Genomic DNA, 15,015 nt, shown 5'->3' on the forward strand with positions numbered 1-15,015 from the left:
ATACGAGTAAGAAAGAGTGGAGATTGAAAAGGAGTCAAGAAGACATGGGTTTGACCCTTGTGGCAGAGAAGATGGTCCTGGTTGAGGGTAGTTGTCAAATACTGTCTACTGCATCCTGTGAGGAGATGAAGTTTCAGAGTGGAGGATACAGATATTTTGTATTGAAGAAGATGATTAGAGTAAGAAAATGGTAAGTGGCAAAGATATTGGAAGGATGGTGGAGCTTAGGAATTGAACTCGCTGTGTTTTTTCTAGGGGTAATTGGATAGGCCATGAATGCTTTCAAAGACTTGAGAGGGAAGGGAGGAGAGAAAAAAGGAAACAAGAGAAATTGAAAGAAGGAAAGACTTTGATGAAGAATCAGATTGGTTGGCTGAAATTCTGGAAAAGATTGAATACCGATATTCGAAAATAAGATTAAGGGAGGTAGAGGAAAATCGGGCCATCATCATGTAGGGATGAGGAGGCAGCAAAGGCAACAGGCCTTTATAACAGTTCACTTATTGAAGAGGAACTTTTTGTATAGTGCAATGCAAATTGACCTGATTGTTGGTGGGGCTTTTTGTATACTCCCCAATGCACTTATTGGGGAGTAGGGGCATGGTTTTCAAAACCAGACAGTTGGACCGGAAAAACCAAGAACCGGTCAGGTGACTGATTTCATTTTACCCCAAAACTGTTGTTTTGTCAAAAAATGTTGATTTGATTAATAAATCGTTGACCTAGGTGGTTAAACCATTTGAACCATCTAATGGATTTAATCATTTTTTATTTATTTTTGTTAAAACGAGCTATCCATTCGACTTGAACAATCGGACCAGTTAATCCAGGAATCAGACCCTTACCGGTTCATTGTTCGGTTTGATTTTAAAAACCTTGAGTAGGGGCTTTTGCTGGTTTAGGGTGATGGTGAGGATGGATCAATGTTCCTTTTGTTTGATCTTGTAGTGATTTGACATGGATGTGGGTATTCGGTACTGTGCTCTGGTGGATGTTCATTAATGCATTTGCCTTTTTTTTTTCTGGTTACAATTATTCTCTCTTCTTATGGTTGTGACTTTGAAGGTAGGAATGCAACTTGAACAGGCTTGGGTTGAGCATTTGATAAAACTTTAATGGTCTGGACCGTCTGGTCCGAGGGCCCGGTCTTGATGCGGCATAAATTCTTCAAATCGAGTACCTGATTTGCACCCCAAGTTGTGGGAGTTGGTACCTTGAGGAGGGTGGTGATTGTTTTTTGCTATTGGGCTCTATTGTATAGTCTCATTCTGGTTGAAGGTGGCCTAATGGCAAGTTTTTCCCCTGGTTTTACAATGTGTGTAATACTGTTTTACATACTTTTTTAGTTGATTTAAAATTGACTAGTGTAAAGACAATTGCTATGCAAGTAAATTGGTAAAGATTAGGGGTGGTTAAGAAAAATTCAACTAAAAATTTGATTGAAACCGAATTGAAAATCCGGTTAACTAAATTGGTCGATTCAGTATTTTTAAAAAATCAAAGGTATTGATTCGGTTTCGATTAACTAATATAGAAACCAGTGGTTAATAAATATGCATTATATATTATTTATTATTTAAAATATAAAAAAATTAACAAACCAAATCAATGATTAATTGATCGGCTTTGATTACCAATTTTCCAAAAACTGATAATACTGGTTCTGGTTCTGTAAAAGTAAAATACAGTTTAATATTGAAAGATAAGGGAGTAAATAAAAATAGGTATATGAAGCAGAAGCTTCTGGTTTACATGGGCAAGAAAAGGTTTATGGAGCACAGTACCTGGGAAGCAGCTCAGTGTTGGTTGCCAGATGGCCATTTTCAAGAAGCAATTTCACTAATCTGAAACCCATTGTGTATCTTGCAAGAGACTACAGTTAAAAACAAATTTGAGCTTGACAGCAGGGTTGGATGTATTGGCATTGGGATTTTAGGTATATGATCAGTATATCCATGGCTAAGCGGAAAACCAAAGGAATATGAAACCAGCAGTGGACGCAATATACGTGGGACAGTAGCTATCAGTCAATCCCTTAGAAAGCATACAGCGCCCAGAACTGTCGGACAGAGAACATGGTGATTCTCAAAGAAGAAGTAAGCAGTTAAGCAGAAACCGGGACGCGGAGGTGAAAGATGAGGCATCTTGTTAAACTCAAAATGTTGGAACTTTTTGGCGTTTTATCTATGGGGGTGTTCTTTTTTTGGATTTTGAGAGGGGGAAAAGTTGGTCAATGGAATTTTGGTTCCCATTGACCAAGAATCTCATGTTCTTTTTTCAGATTTATGTGGGGACTAGAGAAAGTTTATTTGGATAAATAACTTTTCCACCTAGGGAGAAGTTGACAACACTTGAATGGAACAAAAATGCCCCTTTTAATAATAGATTTTTATGGCTAAAATAGTCATTACCTTATTAATACGAGAAGTTAAAGAACGTGGGTAAATACACTTACCCAAGTAAGTGTTTTCCAGGAAAAACTTACCCAGCTAAAATAACCTACCGAAAAACAAACATGGCCTATATGTAAGAAAATCTGAACCCTGATTATCATATACAGGGCGTCTTTATCATTTTTCTCCTTTACCTTCACTAACTTGTTTTGGTACAATTCATCTACTAGACAGAGTTCACTCTTTTTTTTTTTTTCTACGTGATGATATGAAAGTTAAAATTCAACATATTTTAATAATATTATATAATGCCAATGTTTCTAAATGGTGATTTTTCAAACATTTAATCTTTAAAATTTTTGAGTATGTTTGATTATCTTTTTCCCATTTTTTAGTAGAAGGCAAAATTTATGGTGCATTCATTAACTACATTATAAAGGAAAAAACATGAACCAATGATAAAACTATACTCCATAGTTAATATCTTAACATTGTTGAAGTATTGATATTGAGTACACCCTTTGAAACATGAACCAATAAAAATTAGGTAAAAGTATGGTGTCTTTAATATTATTGGTTAAAATCTTGAAGGTGTGATGTATTTTAAAATGGGTAAATTTCTTAAACTATCCTTATGGTTTAGCTAATTGATGACTAAGTGTACCTTTATTGTTTGAAAATTGACTAATGTTACCCCTACTATTTCTAATAATTGACTAACTCTACCCTTACTGTTAGGTTCTGTTAATATTCCGTCAAAACTCATAAGCACATGACATATAATTTTTTTAAAAACCCAATTTTACCCTCCACCTCCAACCTCCCCCTCTTTCATTGTAGATCTCTGATCTCTCCCTTTCGCTCTCATTCTCTTCTCAAGAACTGCCAAAATTGTAGTTGTTGAATGCTATAGGGGAATCGCGGTTATGACCTTTCCCCTTTCGTTCTCTTCTCTAGAACCACCAGAACTACAGAGATCGGATGCCATACGGCCACTGAGATCAAATATATAAACCGATTTCCCCATGGATTGCACAATATTCAGATACTGCTTATCTATAAATTTGATAGCTATTGGCCCACCACTTTGTCCCGGATTTAGTTGTTTTGACCCACTTGTCAATCCCTTAAGATGGACCTAGTTGTTGTCACTTGCTTATCCTAGCACGACATCCCTTCTGTTTTGCTAGAGAAGAGCGATTGCATAGCTTCTCTTTGGCTGTACAAGATTTATGATCGATTAATGCTTCACCTCCCCAAACAGTTCTGTGAGCTCCCTTTATTGGGCTTTCTGGAGGACTTCCCAGAGTACCTGTCGAGGCAACAATTCATCTCTTACATTGAGTCATATGCTGCCAAGTTTTCTATGAAGCCTAGGTTCCGACAATGGGTCAAAATGGCTAAGTTCCACTCGAGTTGTGGACTCTGGAGGGTTCGAACCCAAGACATCGAGTACTTCTCCTGGTGGCTCATCGTCGCTACCGGGGAGAACATTGAGCCTGTAATTCCCAAGGTTTAAAGTATCGAAAACGTAAGGTGTATCGAAAAGATAATTTTAAGAAACATATCGGGATACACTTTGGATACGTATGGATACGGACGAAAAATCAAGATACGCATAAATATGTTAAAAAACTCAAATAAATCCTAAAAAATATATTAATAGCGATAGTTACAAGTTTTATATGATTGTAAATAAGTTATTTAAAAATAAAAAAATTGTAATTTAATGGTCTATATAAAATTCGAGATATCATGACACACTTAGTAACTATTGACAAATGATGGAATAACTAAAATGTGAAAAAACTAAAATGTATATTGATATACATCAGTTTTAAATTAATCAATATAATTTAAATTTTAATAATTAATTCTAACATTTATTGATAAACATACACTAAGAAAAAGATAAGTTTTACTTGAAAATAAAAATGCATAAACCTATAGCAAGCAAATAGGCGTGGTTTAGTGGTGAACCTCTAGTTGTTAAAGCCTAATGGCTAAGGTTTGAATTTTAATATTGCTAAGTTTGTAGTTTTATACTAACAAAATGAATTTAATGAGAAAAAGTGTTATTAATTAACGAAATTAATGAAAAGAGAATTCCAATTAGGCGCTAAAATTGAAATTAAAATTTAAAATTATGCATTAAGTACATGAGTAATTAACTAATTAATATATAGGAGTAAATACAAAATTAATAAGAGGTAATTCGGCCCTAAGTATAATTTAATGAAAATAATGAAAGAGTAGGGGACTTGTATTGTATCTCGGATAAAATTTCAGGAATTGACAAGTTCTGTGGCCCTGTTATGCATTCAAGTGACTATAAATCTGGTGCAGATTTTCAAAATCAAAAGGTTTTGGTTGTGGAGTTGCCCCTCTTGTTCTCTTCTCTGGAACTACTGCAACTGCAGAGGTTGACACTTTGAATTCCATCTTCGTTTTTCCACTTGCTGCGAAGCTTGGTTCATCCCGCAAGTTACTTGTGAAGCTTTGTTCGTCCCGTTTTATAGGGTTTTTCGACCTAACGTAAAAGAAGATAGATCCAATCATCATCTGTCATTCTAACAGTTCTAGTGAAGAGAATGAGAGGGGGAGGGAGAGATCTGAGTAAGGAACCCATATCTCAGATCTGAGATTCGGTCATCATCCGCAGTTCCAGCAGTTCTGGTGAAGAGAATGAGAGGGAGAGGGAGAGGGAGAGATCTGAGTAAGGAACCCATATCTGAGTATCTCTCTGATCTGCAAAGAACCCATATCCAGTCATCATCCGTCGTTAACTCATGTTAATGATTAAGAAGGATTAATTAATTGTCAATAAATGTAGGGTTAATCAATTTTCAAACAATAAAGATACACTTAATCAATTAGCTAAACCATAAGAATAGTTTAATTAATTTACCCTTTTAAAATTTGGTGAAAATTTTGATTTAATATATCATAAGTATTAGTCAATGCAAATTAACCTGGTGTGAATCAAAAGACATGGAATTCTTATCATTGATTTTAAAATCATTATTTTGTGTATCACAAATATTAACCAATTGATAGTAAATACATCTGATGAAACATGAATCAATATGATAAGATTGGATTTGCTCTTAGCAATACCATACTTGCACCATACTCACAATCCTTTGCAGCCTTGGATTGGGAATATCAAAACCATACAACTACCATATGTTTGGCTGTAAAAGCTTGGTTAAGTGAGTACAAAATCCGAACTCTATTACATCATTGATTGTAATTTTAGTGCAATTTGGCTGGGAAGCCCTGTGAGAATGGGAATTATAGATGTATCCTTAGAAATTTCCAAAGAGGGATTGAGTACAGAGATTCGCTGCACACAATAAATGTTGATGCCTTTTCTAAGAAGAATATGATTACACAGGAAGGGTGTGACTCTTTTTGATGGAGCAGTAGCCAGTTACCCACTACTTTGTTAACGTTTTATGAGATAATGAGATTGCAGTGCTTTTAAGTCTATTGACTATTGGAGCTAAGAAATTACTTACAACGTTCTCCACTTCTCTCTTTAACATCTCCTCTTATCGATTCAACAATGGCGAGAGTACTGGAAAACACAGAGCCATTAGGCAGCGACACCATTGTTGACGAGAGAGAGGAAACAATGGTGTCCCTTACAGGAGGACAACCAACGTTGAGGATGGCCAGATTCCTCAAACCCAGCACAGGTTATCCTGGTGAAGCCGTTCAAGTCCCCTCAGTTCCCCTCTTATTTGATACAGCGGCTTCTGGGCTCCCAAAATGGCCTATAAAGATTGCTTTCAAAGGGTGGAGGTGGAGAAATCCGCAGAAATGGAAAGAATGGATCGAGGGTTTGCATCCACATTACGGAGACGTTTGGAAGGATGTCGGTATACACGAAGCAATTAGGAGTTCTGCATGTCAAATTCGAAGAGATGGTGAACTCATACTCCGGTTAGTCGAGTTCTGGTGCCCAGAGACGAACACGTTTGTCTTCCCTTGGGGAGAAGCAACCATTACGCTGGAGGACGTCTTTGTTCTTGGGGGATTCTCGATTCTAGGTGAATCCGTAACAGGTAGCTTGCCGGAAGAGCTTGCAGCGATAGGAGAAGAGATGAACAAAGAGCGGAGGAAATTTTCGAAAACAAAAGCAAGGAAAGCCAGCCACTCGGACTGGATGAACTACTTTATGGGTCGTGGGGGCGAATCGGAACACGTAGCCTTTCTTTCCTTGTGGCTCTCTAAGTTCGTGTTCCCTGCGCCTCCCTTCAAGACCGTGAGCTCCGACGTGTTTCCGATCTCAATTCGTCTGGCCAAAGGCACCCCACTTGCTCTGGCTCCAGCCGTCCTGGCAAGCATTTACCGGGACTTGCGTATACTCAAGGAGCAAGTTTTAACTGCTGCTGCTTCCACCGATTCGGCCGACGAGAGCAAAGATGGTGTACCCTTTGCTGTTTGGGCTCCACTCCAACTAGTCCAGATGTGGGCATGGGAGCACTTTCCGGTTTTGCGACCGACACCAAATCCCCTCAACCAAGGTAAGCCAAGAGCAGCCCAGTGGCAGGATTTGAAATCGGAAGTGGAACCTGAAACGGTGAGGTCGGTTATTGCGAGCTTGCCTGAGAATTTTCTGTGGCGCCCTTACGTCGCCAACCTTGTTAGTAATTGGAAACCACCTTCCTTCTACAAGGAACAAGAGGGGTGGTTCTTGGATTGCCCAGATTTGAATACAGAACTGCGATCATTCGCCCGCTGCTTGAAAGCTTGTGAGCTAGTGGGACTCAAGTGTATAGAGCAGTATCTTCCTCACCGGGTGGCAATGCAGTTTGGGATAGACCAAGATCTTCCTGGTCGTTTCACTCGGTGCAATGCAACGTGGGAAGACGCCTGGAGAACTTATGACAACCCTCGAAGATATGCCAGGTTCTACATTCCTGCGCGACTCTTCGAGTCGGATGTCACCATGAGATATCTCGAGTGGTGGAAGCAAATGAAAAACCCACCACCACCTGAGAGATCACCACAGAGGGAAGGGAATACGGCAGAAAGCCCATGCTCCTTTGATGCAATTGCAAAATATACTTCCAGACGTTACGGGTGGGGAAGACAAGACTGTGCTGATGAAGAAAGCAGCAAAGAAGTACCCACACCTATACGTGATCTGGAAGCCCGAATAGCTAAACTCGAGAGAAGTTATGATGAGCGTATAGCCCAACTAAAGAAATGCATCCGCGGGTGAAGATGGTGAGATGGGCATTTATGCAAGTAATTGGCTGCGCTAGCTCCTACAAAGGCACAAAGCCACAAACCGTATCATATTCCGGATATTCTACAAACATGTGTGTGGCATTGAAAAACATTACAAAACATTACAAAACATTCATATTCCAGACGTTCAAGAGTTGCATTCTCTCGTCGTTTCATAGCAATATTTCTGATTTTGCAATGTAGTGAAGTCCAGCAGGTGAGGAGGATTTTGTGATAACAGAATTAACATACTAGAATATTAGGCCTTTTCTACAGTCAATCCTGTTCCGCTTTGAATTTGATTATAGTTTGAGTTGATTGGATTTACTAGTTTTTTGATATGACTGATTGATTGGATTTGTTTCAAATAGGTTTTTTTTTTTTTTTTTTTTGTGTTTGGTGCCATGCACCATTAATAACCCCTTTTTCCTAAATGCGTGGCTAAGGAATTGATTCTTTTATTTAGGCGGGAAACCTTATCAATCAGCTGATTGGCATCTTGCAAAAAAATTTATAGAAAAAGAAATAAGATCAAATCAAACCAGCTAACATATTAATTAACAGGCAATAAGTCACCCCTTGGTTTTTTTTAGTGGTGACCTTTTCTAAGGCAAATTTGTTTCGAAGCTTAAATTTAAAACCCAATACTTTGTCGTTTTACATTAAGAAAATTAAAATTAAAATGAATGGTGAATAAGAAGTAGGAAAACCAATGGTACAGTGTGGAATTGAACATGTGACCACTCTAGTGGCTCCACCACTGTATGGACAATGTAGGTCAACCACAAAATCTTTTCGCTTGCTCCATGAAGCTATCTTGTGCGTATATTGTATCTTGAGAAAAATAAAAGTGTGTAGTGAGTGAGATTGTGAAAGGGTGTTTTTTGGATGGTAAGATAGGGTCTGTGAAAGAGGCTGTAAACATTATAATTGATGTTCTCACTATTATATTATTTTATAGTAACTTAATTTCTTTTAAGCTTGTAGACATAGTTTATAACCAAAACCACGTAAATATCCATATGTATATGTATATGTGCTGCTTTATTTCTTGTTATATTGTTCTTTTTGGTTTAAGGCAAATATTTGATGATGGGTTTAATTTTTAATAATAATATAAATAAAACTTCATTTGGTTTTTTAGTTAGAGATCATGATAAGGTCCGCTAGTGGGCAAAAGGTGGTTCTTGTAAATCTGTTTCTCCTAAGGGATGGATTCGGATTGGGCTTTTTACAAAATTTGAATAGCGTGCTCTAGAGGTCTGCAATGTAAGAAATTATGAACCAATGTTTTTAACTGCAGTTGATTCAGATGATTGGACTGTTTGGCCTGGGAATCGTTTAGGTAATTGGTTTTGTTTTACCTCAAACCTGATCTTTGGCCAAAAACTGTTGAATTGGTCAACGATTCGTTAATTTGGATGACTGAATCATCAATCCGTTCAATGGTTTTGACTTTTTTTATATTAATTATTGTTTTTAAAATTTTGTCAGAACGGACCATCCATTCGAACCAAACAATCGAATAGTTCCGATTCTAGGTCGTTTAAGAAGACATCCAGAAAGTGATAATCTTCAGCGCGCTTATGAATTTACAGTCTTAATGATATTGAGAATTCTTGCAGCGGGATATCTATTATTATGCAAGGATATCTCGCTCTGTGCAGGCCGACCTGTGAAGTTCCAGTGGAGCCCAAGAGAATTAAATATGTCAATTCATATCTCCCATCTATGTTTATATTGACTACTCAACCTCCATGAGTTTGTATCCTGTATCTTGGGTCTAGTGTCATCTAATTCTCTTTACCAAATATAAATGTCTTTCGAGTGTCATCTAATGTTCTTTAATTATCAATGATCTAAACGTTGACAAAAAATGAATAGTCCTAAATTTTTGCCTCTTCTGTTCAAGAAAGTCGGGATCATATCTTAGTGGGCATTCTGGTAACCCAACTTTCTTAAATGAAGAGGCAAGGATTCGGTATTATTCATTTTTTGTCAATGTTTGGATGGTTAATAAAAAAATTAGATAACACTTGAAGGACATTTGTGTCTTTTCAAATACCACTTAACAACTAGTTAATAGGAGATACTAAATTGACACGTTTTGAAAGTTCAAGTACTGAATTGTTTTATTTTAAAGTTTAAGGAACAAAGGCATTGGGCCCGAAGTATAGGGTAATAATAAAAAAAAAATTCTTAATTAGTAATAGCTGGTAGATCACAATTAAGGGATAATGTAAGCATAAATGGGGGGTTGGTGACTATATAGTCAAAAAACCAATAAATTCTTTGAGGGAAAGCAAATCATAAATTTTATGTGGAAATTGCATCTTTTTGGTTTCCTTCGAGTTACCGGGAAATGTGTGGTCTTTGGCATTGAAAACCTACAAGGTAAATTGATGTGGGGGTGGGGCATGACAATTAGCCTAGGGCCCATCACTTCATGATCATGGCAACTAAGAATCCCTGGCGCAATGGGCCCTGGGCCCTAGGCTAATTGTCATGCCCCACCCCCACATCAATTTACCTTGTAGGTTTTCAATGCCAAAGACCACACATTTACTAGGGTTTATCCATGTCAACATGTATCTTCTTTGAGAGAAGTTATTTATCTATTTTCTCTATTTTTTTTATATTTTTCTTATTTTCTTTTGTTTTAAAAATATAAAACAGTAATCATTGCTTATCTTGATTAGATTAATAAAGTTGCACACTATTAGAGAGAGACCTTTGGGTTTTCCAATGCCTCTTATTTTAATGCATGCTATTATTACATTTAAGAGAGAGAGAGAGAGAGAGAAGTAATAATGTAAATCAAATTATAATAAATAGGATGAGGTTAAACAATAAAAAAGTTATTAATTTAAAAATCCACTAAAAATAAATATTAACAAAACTTAGTAAATATTGTGTTTCAATTCCACTTTAAAATCAAACTTTATAAACACTAAAAAAATAAGAAAGTTAAATATAAAAATATTAATTGATAGTTTTAAACTTTAATGAGCTCATTAAAAATGATAAAAATTAATAAAAATTTAAAATGCATAAGCCATTTTATTAATAATATTTTATTGCAAAAATTATTGAATAATAATGAAAAAATACCAACAATTAATTAAAAATAAGAAATTTAAATATATAAATATTAATTGATAGTTTTAATAATATTATTAGATAATTTTGTATTAATGCATTTTTAATTAATTAATATTTTTATGAGTCGAGACCTTTATTGTGCATAATGAACTCATTAAAAATGATAAAAATTAATAAAATTTAAAATGCATAACCCATTTTATTAATAGTATTTTATTGCAAAAATTACTGAATAATAATGAAAAAAAATACCAAAAATTAATTAAAAATCCAAAAAATTCTGAAAAACCTTAACATAATTAAAAAATATTGAAAATTAACAATATTTTATATTAATAAGGGTATTTACTGAAAATAATTAAAAAGTACAATTAATATTATTTTCTATTGACCATCAATAAAAATTGGAATGGTAAAAGTACAATTAATATTACCCCTTACCGTTATTTCTATTTGTTTTGTCGTTGTTTAAAAGTCCATTAGTTTTTTGTTTTGGGAATTCTGATTTTTATTTCCAAAATTACCCTCCCTATTTATTATTATCATTTATATGCTTTGCTCTTGTAACTATGTTTATTAATTTATTTTCTTCAAAACCAACAATAAGGGGTTGTTGTAGAGGTGTAAATCGGGTCATGCTGCCAGCGGCCCAATATGGTCCAACACGATTTTGAGCTGGCCCAGCCTGGCATGGCATGATCGAGCGGGCCATGTTGCCTGCAGCCCACATGCCGACATGGCCCAACACAACCCATATATATTTATATATTGTATATATAATATCTAATATGTATATATTATAATAATTATATAATATATTAATATATTTAATTTTATTTTCAGTTTTATTGTATTATTTCATTTTATTATTGAATAAATAAGCACTTGTATACATCAAATTTCATATAAAATAAAATTTTAAGATCTTTTTAGTTTTTTGTTTATATTTTTTAATTTATGTTAAAATTGTCATTATTTTTTCAAAAATTTAAAAAAACATGACTTGACCCAGTTTGTGGCCTGGCCTGGCCCAAGGTTTGGCCCGAAGAACGGCATGACACGGGCCCGTGTGGGCTTGGGATGTGGGTTGTGCTGAATTGACCCCCCAAAATATCCTAGGGGAGGGAAGCACAGCCTAACTCAGCCTGCAGGCCAACATAACACAACATGCACTTTGCACGGGCCGCATGCAGGTTGTGCCATGTTGGCCTAGCATGGCCCGATTTACACCTCTAGGTGATTGATTGGAAAATATGTGAATAGAAATAATATAGGTTTTTAGACACTTGGAACTTATGGAGTTCCAAGTGTTTTTGCTCTTTATTTTTGATTATATTCAGTTTTTTTGCCTTTCATCTCAAGAAGTTTCAACAGCAATATATGCCAAAATAATACTCAATATCATCTTTATCACAATTGCAAAGTTCTATTATCTCTTTCACTCTTTTAAGTTATGAAAATGCAATAGAAATTTATGTTTCACATTATGCTTTAGTTTAAAATTGAGTTTCTTTGATAATTATTTATGTTTAATTAATTTTAAGCATTTAGGGTTTTGGTTTATAAGTTTCAAGCACTTTTCATCTTTGGGTTTAATTCAATGTTTAATCTTGTGACTTTAGCAAGCTTACATTTGCCTAAATCAAGTTTATATTTGTAATTTCTAAGCATTTTTTGGTGTTTTGTAATTTGTAAGTTCTCATACACCTAATCCTCTTAACCATCAGTGAAATACACCATAAAAATCCCAAAACTTAGTGTTTATTCTACATGAAGATCCAAGTTGTTTGCTTTCAACATCTTGCACTTGTAAGCTAAGAGCAAAACCCTCATGCTGGTTTGCTTTTGGCATCCTCTAGGTTTTGTTTCAACATCTTGCATTGGAAAGTTGAGAGCAAACCCCCCTGTTGTTATGCTCTTTAATTGAACTGAATCTATACCACATTATTCCAACTAGGATTAGTCCTTGGATTTTAATTTATAACTGGCACGAACATTATGGTTGGTTCCATAGCCCTCTAAGCCATTGTGCTAATGTCGCAATATGGAGCTTTTTGCGTACTTATATAAACACATTACATATGTCAAATGGAATCTATGATCATGTTTTAAGTCAGTTTTGTTTTATTTAGCATTACCACTCACACTCAACTAGGATGAAGTAATTAAAGTATGATTTTATTTTAGGACAATCAAACAGATTGGCACTAACACAAGTGAAGAATCAAACAAGTGGCTATACTTAACTTGGTTAAGATCTATATCTGGTTGTAGTATCATTCATTGGTTCAAATATCCCGTGCATCACATATGCCATTCTACTAGTATTTATTATAATTAGATTCTTTTTTCGGCCCTCATTAATGCTGATTGCTAAAATATAAAGGATCCGACAAACATGCATCCATCTACTCTTGATTCTCTTTCCCTTCACAAATCACAATACCATTCTTTAGAATACTAGCGGGGACCCGTCGATGCACGAGATTTGTTAAGTTAAAAGTAAACAATAGAAACATGTAAGAATATACAACTGTTTTATATAATAATTAATAATCATTTATATTTTATATACTACATTTAATAATTTTTTTACGATACAAAAATAACAGTAATTAATTTTAGATAGGGTTGTTTATCAAACTTAGGGATGGCAATTTTCTCCATTTCCCCGATCCTCGTGGGAATTTGCCTTGAATGGGGGTAGAGATGGGGATGATTTTCCCCATGTGGGGATGGAGATGGGGAAATTTTCATCCCCTATTAGCAAGGACGGGGAGAGCACTCCCTGCCCCGTGTGGACCTGGATCCCTGCTAATATATATGTATATATACACATACATTTATATATGTATATATGTACACATACGTCTATATGTTAATATTTTTAAAAATATGGTTGAATATGTTTGAATCTTTTCTAATAAAATTGTAAATTTTAATTATTTTATTTTTATTTTTTAAATAAAATAAAAACTATAATGGTTGACATTATAAAGAATCACGGGGAGTGGGGATCCCCACGGGGATGGGGATAACATTGTCCCCGTTAGCGGGGATGGGGACGGGGATGTGGATGGGGATTTTCACGGGGACGGGGATGGGGAGAGCCTCCTTGTCCCCGCACTGCCTTGTTGCCATTCCGAATCAAACTAATGAAACTGACCAACCCAATTTTGAGTATTTCTAGTTAGCTTTGGTTCAATAATTTACCAATCTTACTGGGTTGGATTAGTTTCGCTTTGACCATTTGTAAACTAACTAAAATCGAACGGCCCAACCATAGATATATATTAATATTTTATATTTTAAATATATGTTTTCTAATACGAGAAAGTGGGAAAATTCCAATGTCTTAGGCTAAAATAGTTTATATCATAAATTTATTTTTTTAATAATGCAATTGTATTTTTTAATTTAAAATTAATTTTTTAAATTTAAATCTTTTGAACCGGCTGACCAAACAGAAAATTGACCCAAACCGATTTAACTTGAGTGACCAATCCCCTAACCTGGCCAGGTCGATTTGGTTGGCCAAACAATCTACAATTGAACTGAACCAACCCGTGAACAATAGTTTAATCTCCAATAATTATTAAAAAATTATAATGAAAATACACGATAAATTAAATTTAAAATGCTAAATAATAGTAGTTTCAACTCCAATAATTATTGAAAATTTTCTATTAAATAACAAAACTAAAATAGATGTATACATAATTATTGAAAATATATTTATCACAAAAAACAATAAATAATTACTAAAATACAATAAATATTAATTTTAGTATAGATAAATATATAATATATAAAGACTGAGTTTTTAAAATTTTTAATAAAAATAAAATTTTGAAAGTTATTTTCTACAATTATTCATTGGTACAAATGAAATTAGTTATTTACAATATTATTTATTTATTGAAATAATATCACTATTTAAATTTTAAAATATTAATTACTTGTCGAATTTAATAATTCATAAAATTATAGTATTATTAATACATAATTTTTTTATTTTAACTATTTAAATTCTAGTTATGTTATATATTTAGTTATTTAACTAAATATTTTGTTATTTTAAATATTTAGTTATTTAACTAAATATTTAAAATCTTAATCTATTTATTATAATTGAAAGTTATTCAGCAACTATTTAAAATATATTATTAATTTATTAATTTTAATATTTTGTTATTGAAATATTTAAATAATATTTCATTTTTAATGTTAGATTTTTATTATTTGAATAACATTTAGATTGAATAATCCAAAAAATCAT

The sequence above is a fragment of the Nelumbo nucifera genome, chromosome 1 (assembly GCF_055504915.1).
Source record: "Nelumbo nucifera cultivar China Antique chromosome 1, China Antique-T2T, whole genome shotgun sequence".
Taxonomy (NCBI): Eukaryota; Viridiplantae; Streptophyta; class Magnoliopsida; order Proteales; family Nelumbonaceae; genus Nelumbo; species Nelumbo nucifera.